The sequence below is a fragment of the Squalius cephalus genome (genome assembly GCF_949319135.1).
Source record: "Squalius cephalus genome assembly, chromosome: 10".
In the NCBI taxonomy this organism is placed as follows: domain Eukaryota; kingdom Metazoa; phylum Chordata; class Actinopteri; order Cypriniformes; family Leuciscidae; genus Squalius; species Squalius cephalus.
This window is the reverse complement of record NC_137131.1, coordinates 16,112,269-16,127,467: the sequence shown is the minus strand read 5'-3', so window position 1 is coordinate 16,127,467 and position 15,199 is coordinate 16,112,269. Positions and strand designations below refer to the sequence as shown.

Genomic DNA, 15,199 nt, shown 5'->3' with positions numbered 1-15,199 from the left:
CATGCACAACATGATGATAAAAACCATGCAATTGTTCTCCAGTCTGACAATAAAACTTGGGGAAAGAAGAAGGAAACCTTCACCTGATAAATAAATCAGTGTGTTTAAGCATATTGGACAGTTGTAATCTTAAGCATAATTGGTGTAAGATCGCGCATATAAATGAACTGCAAAACGAATAGTCTCAGAGCATATGACTCAACAAAAACATTAAGAGTATATAGTCTCACAAGGATTTAGGAGAATGTGTGTCAAAAATGTAAGCATGGTGAATTCAGCATGACTTCATTTCTACCTCACATCTCTTTTCTTCTCACTAAAGCAAGAAGGTGCTAATGAGAACACCTGGCTGAATAGCTGAGAGCGAGAAGTGTTCCTGAAGCCATTCATTAGGTCTCTCACAGCGACACTCACTCGTGTAGATCACTCAGCCCCAATTTGAGTATGCGAGTAGGAATTTTCACCAAGGAGTCAGAGTTCGGCTGGTTAGTATGGCCAAATGCACTGAAAAAAATGATTTTTGCTGCTTGTTTAAATTGCTTGATTAAAATGAGCTTAAGCAACACAATTGCTATACATTGTGTCCAAACTTAATTTGATTGTGTTCAATCTGCTTAAATATAGGTAAAATTTAAGTTTACTTAATCCATTTGTGTTGGATTACATGAATGATTTGTGTTGCATTAACTGAAACTGGGCGGTGCTTGTTAGTTCCCAGCATGCTTTGCATATGGCTGAATTAAAGTCCCCGTGAACCCGGAAGTTGCAAACGACTTTTCTCCAGTGTTGTGACGTATTTCCAAGTGAAACGGAATATTGAACAGAGGGCAGGGTTTTACTTAGCGCTCCTCCTCTCCATCTCTCGCTCATAGCAGACTAACGGTTTGAGGGGAGTGGTTAAGCGTTTTCAAACCAAGCCGTCAAACCTACGTCATCAGAAAAAGACGCCATTCCAGACCGGAAGTAACTTTTAAGCTTTTGATTAAAGATTACCATGGTAAAAAAAAAAATTTATATATATTTACTTGCATGGATTAATTGTTCACCAGAAGACTAGTAATATGCGCTAACAAAGTAAATAGGGTCAATTTTGATTTCATGGGGACTTTAAGAGAGAATAAATGTTGAAATTAAGTGTTATTTTATGTGTTTTTGAGAAAATTAGAAAAGGGGAAGACTTGATAGTGTGTAATTGTGTTTAATGTTCAATTGCATTCAAATTATTAGAACCATTTAAATTACAGAGGGTTACCATTGTGGAGAAGAGTGGAGCATTTGGTTAGGTTGTGGACTGATTCAGCAACACTAATAGTAAATGCTTTGGCTGAAAGAGTGTGTAAACTTAGCATTTAAGATTGGTTCATGCACTGAAAAGATTTATGAATTTATATTCAGTATAATTTACTTTGTTGATTGAACATGAATAGTCTGTGTTCGTCTGTGTTGTTTGAACGTGAATAGTCTGTGTTGTTTAAACGTGAATAATCTGTGTTGATGGAACACAATTGTGTAAGTGGCTACCAAAGCAAACAATTTGTGTGCAACCAATGTCCACTATTCAATTGAGTAAATCCAATGAATTATTTTTTTCAGTGTGAATGGGAATGCTAAAGGTACAGTATAAGGATTCACAATTTAATGGTAACATATCAGTTACATTGGTAATTTACTGGCATTTGGTCGATATTGGATATATATTGGCCGATTATTGAAAATTGATTACTTTGCTGCAATCTAAAGCGTACTTAAAGTTAACCATTAAAAAAATCTAATAATTTAACAACACTGTTAAATGTAATCTTTAGCAAATCTCAGAATTTGATACTGTACATTATAAAGTTGTGAAGCCCAAATTTCAGTTTTTAGTATTTTATGTGTTTATTTATTTAGGCAATTTTTTTTTTTTTTTTTTTTTTTTTAAATTAAATATTTAAAAAAATATTTTATAAAAATTAAGTTATTGGTCATAAATTAGTATATTGCAATGGTAACATTTCTTAACTCTGTCATTATTTGCTATTTTTGTCATGTTCTTTACAAAATTAGTGTTGACTGGCAGTAAATTACTACATTAAAAAATACAATTAATGAAAAAATACAAATAATAAAATAAAAATGTCAGACTTATCTACAACAGTAATTTAAGAAGCTATTTGGATATTACTTAACATTAATCAATAACAGGCAGCATGCCCTAGGTGCCCTCATTTTAGAGGAGAGCAAGTTGTTAGTTTTTTATATAGAATTTTTATATTTTTAAGGAATTTTATCATAGGAAATGTTGGTAACTATACACACCCATTACTACAACTATAATTATAAAAGTATTTTTAATGCAGTAATTCTGCCTTAATGCACCTTATAATGCATTTTATGGTCTTTATTGTAACCACAATTATAATACATTATAATACTTATCTATTCATTGAACAAGCCTTTAGAAAGTATAATGCATTAAAACACATGACAAACAACCAATTTCAGAATCTGCAAATAGTATAATGCATTTTATATTACTGTATTTATGAAAAAAATACAATGTATTATAATGTACATTATCAATACCTTTATAATGCATTATACATAAGGGCTTTAAGTAAACTGTTACCAAAATATTTTTATTATAGAATTTTATAGACCACTTGTAAGATATCAACCTGAAAAGAAGTATGGGCAGAATTTTAAAAGGTTAGTTCACCCAAAAATTTAAATTCTGTCAGTAATTACTCCCCCTCATGTTGTTCCAACCCCATAAGACTTTCGTTCATCTTCGGAACACAAATTAAGATATTTTTGATGAAATCTGAGAGCTGTCTCACTCCTCCTTAGGCTTCTATGTTATTGAAACTTGCCGGCCCAGAAAGTTAGTAAAGACAATGTTTAAAATAGTCCAAGTGACTACAGTGGCTCAACCATAAGTTTATCAAGCGACTAGAATACTTTTTGTGCGCAAAAACAAACAAAAATAACGACTTTATTCAACTATTCATTTTCTTCTGAGTGGGCCTCTGAGTGAGTTCCCGTAGTGTAAATTAATTTGTGTTCCGAAGATGAACGAAAGTCTTACGGGGTTGGAACAACATGAGGGTGAGTAATTACTGACAGAATTTTCATTTTTGGGTGAACTATCCCTTTAAGATAAATAAGCTGACTTCATAGGAAACACCATGTTTCACCTCAGAAGTACATTAGTAACAATATACAATACAACATTACCACATATTTAATCTGAAACACACTAAACTTTACTACAAAATACTTCTTTTATCATAATAAAAAACGTCAAAATAAGAGCAGCTGTAAAAAAAAAAGAAAAATCTGAATTTTTCAGAATAATAGTTTCTATCCTAACCCATCTGTTGTATTCAGCGAAGTTCAGTTACAAAACGCAATAGTCTATAGCCCCCAAATCAAAACTGTTGAACAATTGTGTCCATCTGTTACCAATCTCGATCACAGGGCAGGACCAGAAGTCAAATGATGCTATTATCTGTCCAGACTGCAATAAAGCTCAGTGAGCCCATTACAAAAGAAAAGTTCACTCAACCATTCAATAGACCTCTATGACCACAGGAAATTATGGAGCCATTTGGATTGTCATGACAGTAGCAGTAACTTGTAAAGGAAGGGCAACAGTATCAGGCACAGAACAAAGGCCAGCTCTACCACATCCCTTTTAATATACCATTTTCCTTGAAAATAATCTTTTTTAAGCATACAAACCCAAGCACTAATTTGAAACAGAACAGAGAACATTACATAAAAAAATAAAAAACTCAGACAGACAGCACCAGCGGGGTCATTATCAGTATATTGCTTTTTTTTATTCTGCAGTTTTTCACACTTACCGAAGTAGAAATGGGATGACCTTTTGTAGATTTTATTGGCCGCTCTCTGTAGGGACTCCCAGAGCAGGCAGGACTTGTGTAGATTATCACTGGTGGGTATAGACAGCCACCCAGTTCATTTGTGTGCAAACACTTGTTTTCCTCATCTTCAGCCTCCTGTCCAAATCCTGCCAGCCACTAGACTCTGATGGCATATCCTGTTATATCGCCCATGCTACACTCTCAGTCCTGAAGCACTGACTGAAAGAGGCTGCCTCTTGTTTCCAAATGCACCTGCAAAACAGAGAAAAGAAGACGTTATTATTCTTTTTAGCCCATCATTTCAAACTTTACACTAAAAAAAACTTTTTTGCCTTCTCACCATTTCTATCGAAACAAACAGAGTCATTAACACAGCATGGAGGAAGCATTCCTAATTAAAACATTAATTTAACACATAGAGAATAGTTTGTATTTATGGCCTAACTGCAGAACACTGGAACTCAATGTAGGCAGAACATTTTTAATGTTTAGGGTTTGTATCCACACAAGTAACCCAGTTCACTTCCTTAATGCAATGTTCTTTCAAGTGAAACATGTTATCCATCGGGAATTGGTTGACCTGAACGTCAAGTTTAAAGGTTTTTTTTTTTTTTTTTTTACAACAACAATTTGCTAGTATTGTTGTAATACTACATTAAAGTTGACTGGCATTCAATGTCTGCGTTAAAAAGTACTATTTCAGAAAGACTTAACTGTAACAGTAAGTTCATTTGAATATTAGTAAACATTAACCAATAGACAGATGAAGTCATTTTAGAGTGGAGCAAGTTATTACTTTTTGATGAAAGATTATGCAGGCTGATAAATTGTGCACAATACGACCTAAATTATGTATTAAGATACTAAACAGGGATTGAAAGGTATTGGGTCTGAGAAAATATGGGTGAAGATACAAGATTAATCCCTGCCTATTTATTTATAAAGTAAAGGTTTTTTTAAAGAAAATTCACAGTATCATTTCCATGTGATTTAGCACTAGTGCAAATTCACTTTTGGTGGCAAACAGCACAGCTTTAAAGATCAGCATGTGGGAACAGCTCACTATTAAAGTAAACAGATTTATGGCTGCAGGGCAAGACTGCTTTCAGAGCCACAAGATGATGAGCAGTACCTCACATCTAAGGAACTGAAGACCGAAAACATTTAATATCTTGAGCATATAAAAATGAAACAGAGAATGGCTACATATGGAATAATGCATTTTTTTCTTCTAACACTGTCATTTTTATTGTCTGTAATTTACCGTATTACTTGCTGAAACTGTGTTACGTTTGCAGTGTTTCCTGAAGGAACCATGTTTTTTTTTTTATATCCAATACATTATCATGCATTTTATTTCATATCCTGCAATATGCTAAAATATAACAATAACCCTGACTTTTACTTTTGATACAAACGACTTGTATATGTAGTTCATAAAATTAACTTTTCCCATGAAATTTAAAACTTACAACATTTTAACATCTTAATGTAATAAAATAGTGTTTCACAACCAGTGTTCCTTTACAGGAAAAAAATATATTGAGTATTATTGAACATGACATGAATGGACTATACAGAGCATGACTATACTGTACTGTACAGGTAAGCAGATGACAAGCTTGACTCACAAGAACACATGGGGAGATCACAAGGAGAGTGCAGGAGAGGATTCACAAGGAGATTGATGGAAGAATCACAAGGAGATATCGTTATCGTTATAAAGTATCGTTATCGAAGTAATCTTTAGATTAAGTAGTCTGTTGTCCATAAATGAGACCATGACTAAGTGTGACGTGTGTGCTTTTACGCAGGGCTGATTGGCGTGCTGATGGGGAACAGGTGCAGATGCTAGTATTCGAGTGAGTGAGAGCATTGTGTGGGTAAGGTTGCGTTCCAGTCCACTTTTAGACACGCACTTGCAAACTTCCCTAAGCACTTCCCCTCGGGGGAATCCCTGCCGCCATTTTGAAGTGCGTTCCACTTCGTGAAGTGGACGAGGGAAGTTTATATGGACAGACCCTCGTTCCCTCGATTTTGACAGAGGGAGCGAGTCTACCTCATATGTACACTTCAGGCACCTATATTTCCCACAATGCAGTACGATTGTGACGTCACCACAGATCTTGCCTAATCACCACCACAACAAACAACTATGATATATTAATTATATTTTTTTCATTTAAAACAACCCAAACACACCTATATACATTTGGATGCTGCATTAAACAAATTCTTAAAGGGAAAAAAATGTAAATAATAAATCAACTCTATAGCTGATTCCAAGTGATCAAGGGCTTAGGACGTTCCAGTTCAGACCATTGCAGTTTCCGCCAGTAGTGGGCACTCACAATGACGTACATCCGAGTGAACGAGACGAAGGGAAGTTAGCGAGTGAAGGGCATGACAATTTTGGACTGGAACGCAGCCCATGACGGAGGAGCCTGGTGATACCGTGGCTGCATCTGAAAGCTTAAAAATGCTGCCTTTGGAGGCTGCATTCAAAGGTACTACGGCATCAAGCCATGTCCAAATCTAATGTTAGCTTTATTTCCTGTCTCCTAAAATACCTTGGGTGCTTCTCAACACTCAAATTGATCCTTCCTCGTTTCCTCACTCCTATGTCATCAAGCCCATGACCCAGAAACCAATCCAACTCAGCCATCTTGAAGGACATCTCAATTCTCTAACTGCACCACGAGGAGGCGAGGAATGAGGAGCTTCATGAGGAGTCATGAGCGAGGGTACATAAGTGTATCCTTCCCTCGCATCCTAAGGGGGTGGAGCTAAGACGAGAGGAAAGGAGATTCGATGAGGATTCACAAATAAGAAATGAGAAGCACCCCTTCATCTGATCGATTTTTGCTTTCCATTCTGTGACAGATGAGTTAAAAAATAAAGACCACATCTAAAACTTTCAATTGGCGGTCAGTTTGTGTGTAAATGTATGTTTTTGATCAACGTTATCCACTTTTGATGTAATTTCTAGTGAGAAATTACTATTGTAGTCATTAAATATTTGCTTAGTTATCAACAAAGCTTGCACTCTTTTGTTGAAGATAATTCTAATACGATGATTTTGTGCTCAAGATAAAAATTCTCATTATGATCAATGTAGAATGTGCTGCTTAATATTTTTGTGGTAACTGCGATCCATTTTTTTTTAGAATTTTTTTCTAAAAAGTCTTGAAATCCCTTAAAATAAATGTAATGCATCCTTGCTAAATATAAGTTTTAATTTCTTTAAAAAAAAAAAATACTAACCCTAAACTTTTGCCCAGTAGTGTATATTTTGCTATGCAATTTTTTTTTTCCAAATACCTTTTTCTTTCTTTAAAAAAGAATCTATCCACAAATTAACAAGAAATTAACCACAGTAGGTTATTTGATACTCCTTACATTTGTAAGTCTTAAAATATATATTATAGCCATAACCCCGGTTTCACAGACAAGGCTTAAACTAGTCCTAGACTAAAATGCATGTTTTAACTGTTTTAAGTGAAAACAACTTGCACTGACATATCTTAAAATATGTTAGTGCCATTGTTTTGTCTCAAGATGCACAGTAATATTTTTTTCTAGGGCACATTTATAAAAGCTAGTAAGGCCTACATCCTAGCTTAAAGGGGTGGTATAATGCCTCTTTTTACAATATGTAAAATAAGCCTCTGTTGTCCCCAGAGTGTGGATGTGAAGTTTTAGCTCAAAATACCCCACAGATAATTTTGTACAGCATGTTAAAGTTGTCCCTTTTTAAGGGTAGGTAAAAACGCGTCGTTTCGTGTGTGTCCCTTTAAATGCAAATTAACTGCTGCTCCTGGCACAGAGGGCGGAGCTTCAACAGCTCCTGTGTGTGTGTGTGTGTGTGTGTGTGTGTGTGTGTGTGTGTGTGTGTGTGTGTGTGTGTGTGTGTGTGTGTGTGTGTGTGTGTGTGTGTGTGTGTGTGTGTGTGTGTGTGTGTGTGTGTGTGTGTGTGTGTATTACCTCATGCAGACAAGCACTAAAATGTCAGAAACTGATCTGCCTTTTATTTTTAAACTTTTATGTTTAAGTCCTTAAAAACGATTTCTTTAAAAGCAAATATCTCTCTTTGCTTTGAACTTTGAGCATTGTAACTTTGCAGATGTTGTTTATGCTCAAACAGCAACATTACACACTAACTAAAGTTAGAAAAGTGAAATCATAATCAACCACCCCTTTAATCTAAGCCTGTGAAACCGGGCCTTAATGTTTTTAAGTCATAATTTCTGTTTTACAAGATTAATCAAAAGCACAATCAAAATCTGCCCCTGGAACTTGCTTAAGGACACGTACCTTTAGTTTAGAATTGCTGTAAAATATAACTGTATATCACAATATGTTTGCTTTGAATTTCACAATCCACTTATGTCTCTTCAGTACACATGATTTCTACTGCAGCCAATCAAAGCATCGTCTATATAATCAGGAAGCAGAAAGCAGAGGGGGTGTTGTGTTAAACAGAAATGACTCACTGGGTGCCAGAGAACAAACCGATCTGAATTCTCCTCAGTGCTTCATGTTCTTTTTGAAGTACATGTAATTGTTAACACAAGTAAAATTTCACATAACTCCAGGACATTACAAATTGCCTCTGGAACTCTAGAACATCATTCCTCAAGTCAAGTGCCTTGGGTCACAGCTAAAAAACAACAACAACTATGGATACAAGTTACAACAGGAAAAGTAGGCTTGAGCGTTTCTCAACATAAACTAGTCAATGGATCTAAGCATACATTCAAAATGAGGATGCATGACTCACAGGCATTAGAGATGGAGTTGCGGAAAAACGTTGCCAACCTCAGCACAAAGATAAAGGGGGATTATGTGAGTGATGCCAACAACACCCTGCCATGGTGGTGCAACTATTTATAAAGATGCCCTCAAAAAAAAAAGACAAACAAAACACAAAAGTGTGTTCTATTTATTTTTGGTGTAACTGAGTAGATGTTAAATTTAGAAGCATGTACCGTAGTACTATCATAGAATGACTGTAGTACTATTTAAAAGAGGTAGTTCACCCAAATACGACAATTTTATTACTCACCCTCATGCGTTTCCTATTTTTTCTTCTTTTTTATGCAAGACAAAGGGGCTCTTTGAATTTCAACTACAAAAACTCTCAGAATCAGGGACTGCTGCTTTTATAACACATTTCACATTTACATTTATGCATTTGGCTGACGCTTTTATCCAAATCGACACATTTTTACATTCTTATCAGTTCTTGCTTTCCCTGGGAATCGAACCCATGACCTTGGCGTCGCAAAACGCTCTACCGTTTGAGCTACAGAAAAGCTGCTTTCAGAATCAGAATTTCCTGCACTTGGTTCGATTGTTTTGGTGTGGATCCAAGTGCAATTGCCGTGTTTATATATGCCTAAATGAACCGAACTACGGAGAACCGCACCAGCTTCCAAAACAACTGCTCCAAACAAGCCAGGTGTGAAAATGCCCTAAGTCTTTTAAAGCCATATGCTATATTTATATGAGGAACAAACCAAATTCAAGTCATTATGTACTGACATACATAATGTCTACCATATCCAGTGACCTGACAATTTGAAATCTGTCAGTGAGGTGAACTTGATTCGTGAACAAATTAATCTGATTCGATTGAACGAATGAGTAGTAAATCATCAACAAACCACTCAGTATGATTTGTGAACCTGATCCAGCACAAAATAGTTTTTTAATTTGCCAATCTGGTTCTCGAGACTCTATGATCCAGTCGCAACTGTTCTTGAGTTAACAGCTCACTGCCTGAAGAGGAAAAATATCAGTGTATTATTATGACTTAAGGCTTCAGAAGACTTGGAATATAGTGCATGAGTCATATGGATGACTTTTATGGTGCTTTATTGGTGTGTTTTTTGTTATCTTTTTTGTCATTTTTGGAACTTAACCAGTATGAATTGATGTTGTATGGAAAGAGCAATGTGAAGATTCTTCAGAAAATCTCCTTTATGTTAAATAAAAAAACAGCATACAGTTGAAGAATATCATACGGGTGGGTAATTAATATTAAACATTGAACTTTACATTTTTAAGTGAACTATTCCTTTAAGAACTCCAAGGCAAAATAAATAATTAAATGACGGTTGAGAATACACTGAACGAGAATGCCGATCACATGGTCATCGTAACAGCAAAATCAGTGTTCCAGGTGTACACTTGGTGCCGTTTGCCAAATGCCAACTAGCTTCCGACACCTGAGGTCCAGATCTGCTCAGCAGGAAGTAAAGCCAGTGACCTCATGCTTACGGATTCCCATGGCACTAGGGAGCATTCTGATGAAACAGGCCTAACCAAGAGAGAGGATGGGGTGTAATTAAACCACAACTCCAGAGGGGAGCCCATGCATAGCCAGAGATCAATGCTGGGGAAAAGAATTGTAATTTGCACAGTATGGCAAACAGCGGCATTTAAACATGCCAAACTCAGGTTCAATCGCTCTATTTAATGGAAGCGAAACATTTAAGGTCATTGTCCCAGTGAAGCATGGGGAGATGGGGCCCAGTCTCCATCCTACAAATGATGATGTATAGCTTAACGGGACCCTCTAACTGAGGCAGAATACCAAGTGGAATCCAACCTCCATTCAATCAGAAGGTGATTCTCCACATAGAAAATATGCGTGAACTGGAAACACTCAATTCATTTAGATCCATTTTTTACAGTTGCATTGTAAATACAGTTTTTGTAATTAAAATACATGTGTCTCGGACTGATTACAATAAAACATTTATTAATTAAAATCATTCTTAAATTTGGAAAATACAAAATATTGTAATGTAATATTGTAATTGTAACAAATATTGTAATAAACTACTTTACCATTGTATGAAAATTATTTACATCAGTGTTATACACAAGTACATTGTCGTGGCATTCTTTTTACCGCAACCGACTCTTTTACCAAAACTTTTTACTAAAAGTTATTTTAGTTGTTTACCTCTAAGACAATGAGCATCTGTAATATGAAATCTGTAAAATGCTTGAGCTGTGATATGTAAATAAAACACTTTTTTTCATGCTTTTTAAATAATTTGACTTATGAAATTAAAATATGAAATTATCCATAGCAAGACAAAGTAGTCAGCCATTTCATTCTAAAAATGCTTAAAATATAATTTCCTCCACCAACATTTTGATCAAAAACATTTTTTATTTTTAGTATAATTGAGATACTATTAGTTAATTTGGATGTGTTTTTGTTGTTTAGTTCAGCTTAGTTTTTTTTATGTCTATATAGACATGTATATAGTCGGTTTCACTTTATTTTGATGGTCCTTTTAACACATTCTGTTGACTAAGTAACGTTGCACCTACATGTCTACTAACGCTCATTAGAGTGTTAGTAGAGTATTAGTAGACTAGTAGGGTTAGAATAAGTTGACATATAGTTGCAAAGTTACTTATAGTCTGTAGAATGTCTTTTGAGGGAGAATCACAATAAAGAGTTAGCAGATATTAAGCAGCATTCTACTAATACTCTAATGAGAATGAGAGTTAGTAGACATGTAGGTGCAATGATACTTATAAATAGTCAACAGAATGTTCAAAAGGGACAATCAAAATAAAGTGTTACCAAATAGTCTATATATATATTCTATATTTTAGTTTTAGTTATATCATTATATCATGTAAAACTTTCCTTGGTCAACAGGATAAAATAAATCAAGTTTAAGATTTTTTTCTCACATTTTATTTCAGTTCATGTTTATTTTATTTCAAGCAACAAAAATATCTGTGTTTATTTATATAAATTTGAATAAAAAATGTTGTTAAAGGGATAGTTCACCCAAAAATGAAAATTCTGTCATCATTTACTCACCCTCAAGTTGTTCCAAACCTGTATGAGTTTCTTTGTTCTGCTGAACACAAAGGAAGATATTTGGAAGAATGTTTGTAACCAAACAGATCTCGTTCCCCATTGACTTCCATAGTAGGAAAAAATATATATGGGGACCGAGATCTTTTTGGTTACAAACATTCCTCCAAATATCTTCCTTTGTGTTCAGCAGAACAAAGAAACTCATACAGGTTTGGAACAACTTCAGGGTGAGTAAACGATGATAGAATTTTCATTTTTGGGTGAACTATCCCTTTAATTGTAATAAGCCTAGGTGGAAATGACATTTGTTCATGAAACTTTAGGAGAAATAAATTACAGAATCCTCCAATAATGCATGCACATTCAATGTTTTAGTTTAAGGTTAGTAAATTAAATTGATTTTTAAGGAAATTCACAGTCCACAGGGACAAAAGTGCCTTGAAGAAACACCAATGACATGATTTGAACAGAGTGAAAGGGTCTTGAAATCTTTCAAATGCAAATTCGTCCTTCAAAAGCAAATGTTCATGAGCACCTTGCACTCATTTAAAGGCGCTGTCCTCAGGTCAGGCATGGCACAAATAAAACAGATAAATTAATAAACAGAAGGAAGTGGAAAATGGAGCAATCGTCCCCAAGGTCCTCTGTTTCTGGGACGTACCATCAACATTGCTACACATTAGCGAGGTAGTACAAATGCTAAAACATATCATGCATGTTTATTATGAAGCACAGCAGGCCACACACAATCATTCCTGCCTCTAATGTTGACGGCCCGCGGCGGAGAGTTGAGGATAAGCGGAGTTGCCACGTGAGGAGACGAGATCACTGAGTCACTTGAACGGGAGCACCTCCAGGCACTAACACAGCCCATATGGCCTCTCAGAGAGCAAGTTTCATCCCCTATACCTGCCTGTAGCATTTTTGTGTTTTAAGAAGAGGTCTGTTTTAAATGGAACTGATATGTTATGCATTTTATAACCTATGGTTTCATAGTGCACAAAAATAAGTGGCTCTGATTTTCAGTGCATCCTCAACATTAATTATCCTAGAATTCTTTCATGTTTTCATTGTCAAGTTGCTTGCTTTCTTCATAATAGAGCCACTATAGCCATATGAGACTTTTTAAGTTTTATTTGCAGCTATGATCTATAGCTGAATATTCCACATGAAGATTGAATAAGTAACTAAACATAAAATAAACAGTTCATTAGTTCAAGATAAGATCAAATTAGATGCTGTAAACCATCTAATGTCACAAGACTTCTTGAGAAGCTAAACAGGCACCCATGCAAGAGAGTAATAATATTAGACTAAAGTCTCTTGATGGCACCCAAAGGGTGTCTAGGCATCCCAGAATACCTTGCACTGGCCTACTTTGTTATTTCTGGTGCCTCTGCATTTTGTCAGCATGGTGAAGAATTGTACTCTGAATTAAGGAAAGACCTGTTTAAACATTCAAGCTGAACTTGAAATAAAAGTAATGAAAAAACAAAGCAATTTCTTTAACTGATCGTTGTTCATGTTTCTTATGTTTTTAAGGTTCAGGTGCAGAGGACAAAATGAACGTCAGCTGGAATGAACCACTATAACTACAAATCACATCCTCCCTGCTGGGAAATGACCAAGCAGGTACCATCAGTCACCATGTAGTCATTCACCCAAAAAGAAGCAAACCCACTGAGCCAGACAGTATAATATTTGTCCTTAAATGTCTTAAGCTTCCACTTGTTAAAGGTACAGTTCATCCAAAAATGAAAGTTCATTTCTTCAATTATATATACTGTATATAAACTGAACAGTAAATCAGAATTTTGAGCTGGTTCTTTTCAATGAACTTGTGGATTAGGTTCACAAACCATACCAAGTGATTAATTCACTATTCAGAATCATTCATTAAATGGAATTGGACAGATTCATTCATGAATCATTTTTAACTTACTGACTCAATGATCCATTTTCAACAGTTTTAAAGTTATCAGCTATCTAAAGGGCAATATTATCAATACATAAAGACTTAAAGTGCCCCTATTATGCTATTTTAAAGTTTCCTAATGTTGTTTTGGAGTCTCCTACAACAGGTTTACATGCATCAAACATTTGCACATTACCACATTTTCAATAATTCTCAAACGACTCGTGAGATGAATCAATCTCTCTAAATCCCGCCTTTCCGCGAGCTACTCTGCTCTGGTTGGCCAGACAGCTCAGTCTGTTGTGATTGGTTTACGTCGAAAAAACAAAAACGTCCATTGCCATAACAATGTCGGGTATGTGTGTCCTGAGCCTTCCTACACCGTAAACTAAACACAGTAATGAACAATGACGTTGATTTTACCATATCAATCCGAGAGCGAGTCCGATGATGAAACATTGGAAGGACTAGTTATTGAACCCGAACCTCCATCACAAGGACGACTCAAGCAGGATGTTTCTCAGTGATACACTACTCAGTTTGAGGTACATTATGAGATGTTGCAACTGTAATTCCTCACCATCAGCATGAACAAGTGCATGTCCATCAACAAACCGATTATTTTACTTGTAATAATTTATTTACAGAGTATTTTTCTAATATATTGCGGTGAACACGTGGAAACTGTATCAATAACAGTGCATGTATGCAATGTTGTATACATTAGCCGAGCTCTAGCTTGAGTGACTGATGTAACATAAATGTTGGTAAAACAGATCTTGCTCAATGCGTAATCTTTCCTCAAAGTAGTGAGAACAACAGACAATCTGCATTAATAGACACAGTTTTAGGTAATAGTGGCCCACAACTGATTAGCAGAAGAATTTCAGTAAGACAGTAGTAATGTGAGTTAACCAGTTAGCAGGAGACCTACACAATATAAAACTCAAAACTAAGTTTTTTGAACACCATGTTTCAAGAGCAAGCGGTTCGCGAATCCTGCATTGAACTCCGAGATTTGAGAAGCAGTCGTCAGTAAAATAAAGGGAACACAGCAAAAGTTTAGGATTATTCCTGTGGTATCATGGTAAAGATGAATTTTAACCGCTGATTCTTCACATGCTCGTCCTTGGGCAGTGAGAAAAAAACTGGCTTTACCTTCACATTGTAGAGCACAGCGTCTTCTCGACATGATGCTATCCAGAGTATCCACAGGAATTAGCTGCCGGTTTGAGGTTCAAGTTTTCCCTGGTGTCTGTGCGCGCAATAAGTGGGCACACTGTAAAAAATGTTACTTAAAAAAATTATGGTAACAATATTACACATAATATTTTTGAGTAGTTAAAGCTTGATTTCATTCATGGAATCTACCTGAATAAATCATGTAAAATGCCCTAATTTATTTAGTCTATGACACACAATTTTTTAGTGAAAATGTGCTTTTTTATTTGAAGTGTTTTTTATTCTCAAAATTGTGTGAAGTTAAGTGAATGGATATGACCTGTTTATATTTAACTTTGAGATATATTGTTTTACAAAAAGACCGTATACTGCTAGAAC

The 15,199-nt window shown here is 35.4% G+C and overlaps 1 protein-coding gene across 2 annotated transcripts in view; it reads right to left on the bottom strand.

The window, feature by feature from the left end:
• The window catches only part of lrrc7 (leucine rich repeat containing 7), a 123,971-nt gene that overhangs the window by 98,046 nt on the left and 10,726 nt on the right, over positions 1-15,199 (bottom strand). For both annotated transcript variants that reach the window (XM_079883696.1, XM_079883697.1), the window contains exon 2: positions 3,849-4,121. The gene's annotated coding sequence lies outside the window, so the exon portion shown is untranslated. The remainder of the gene's footprint in view (positions 1-3,848; positions 4,122-15,199) is intronic.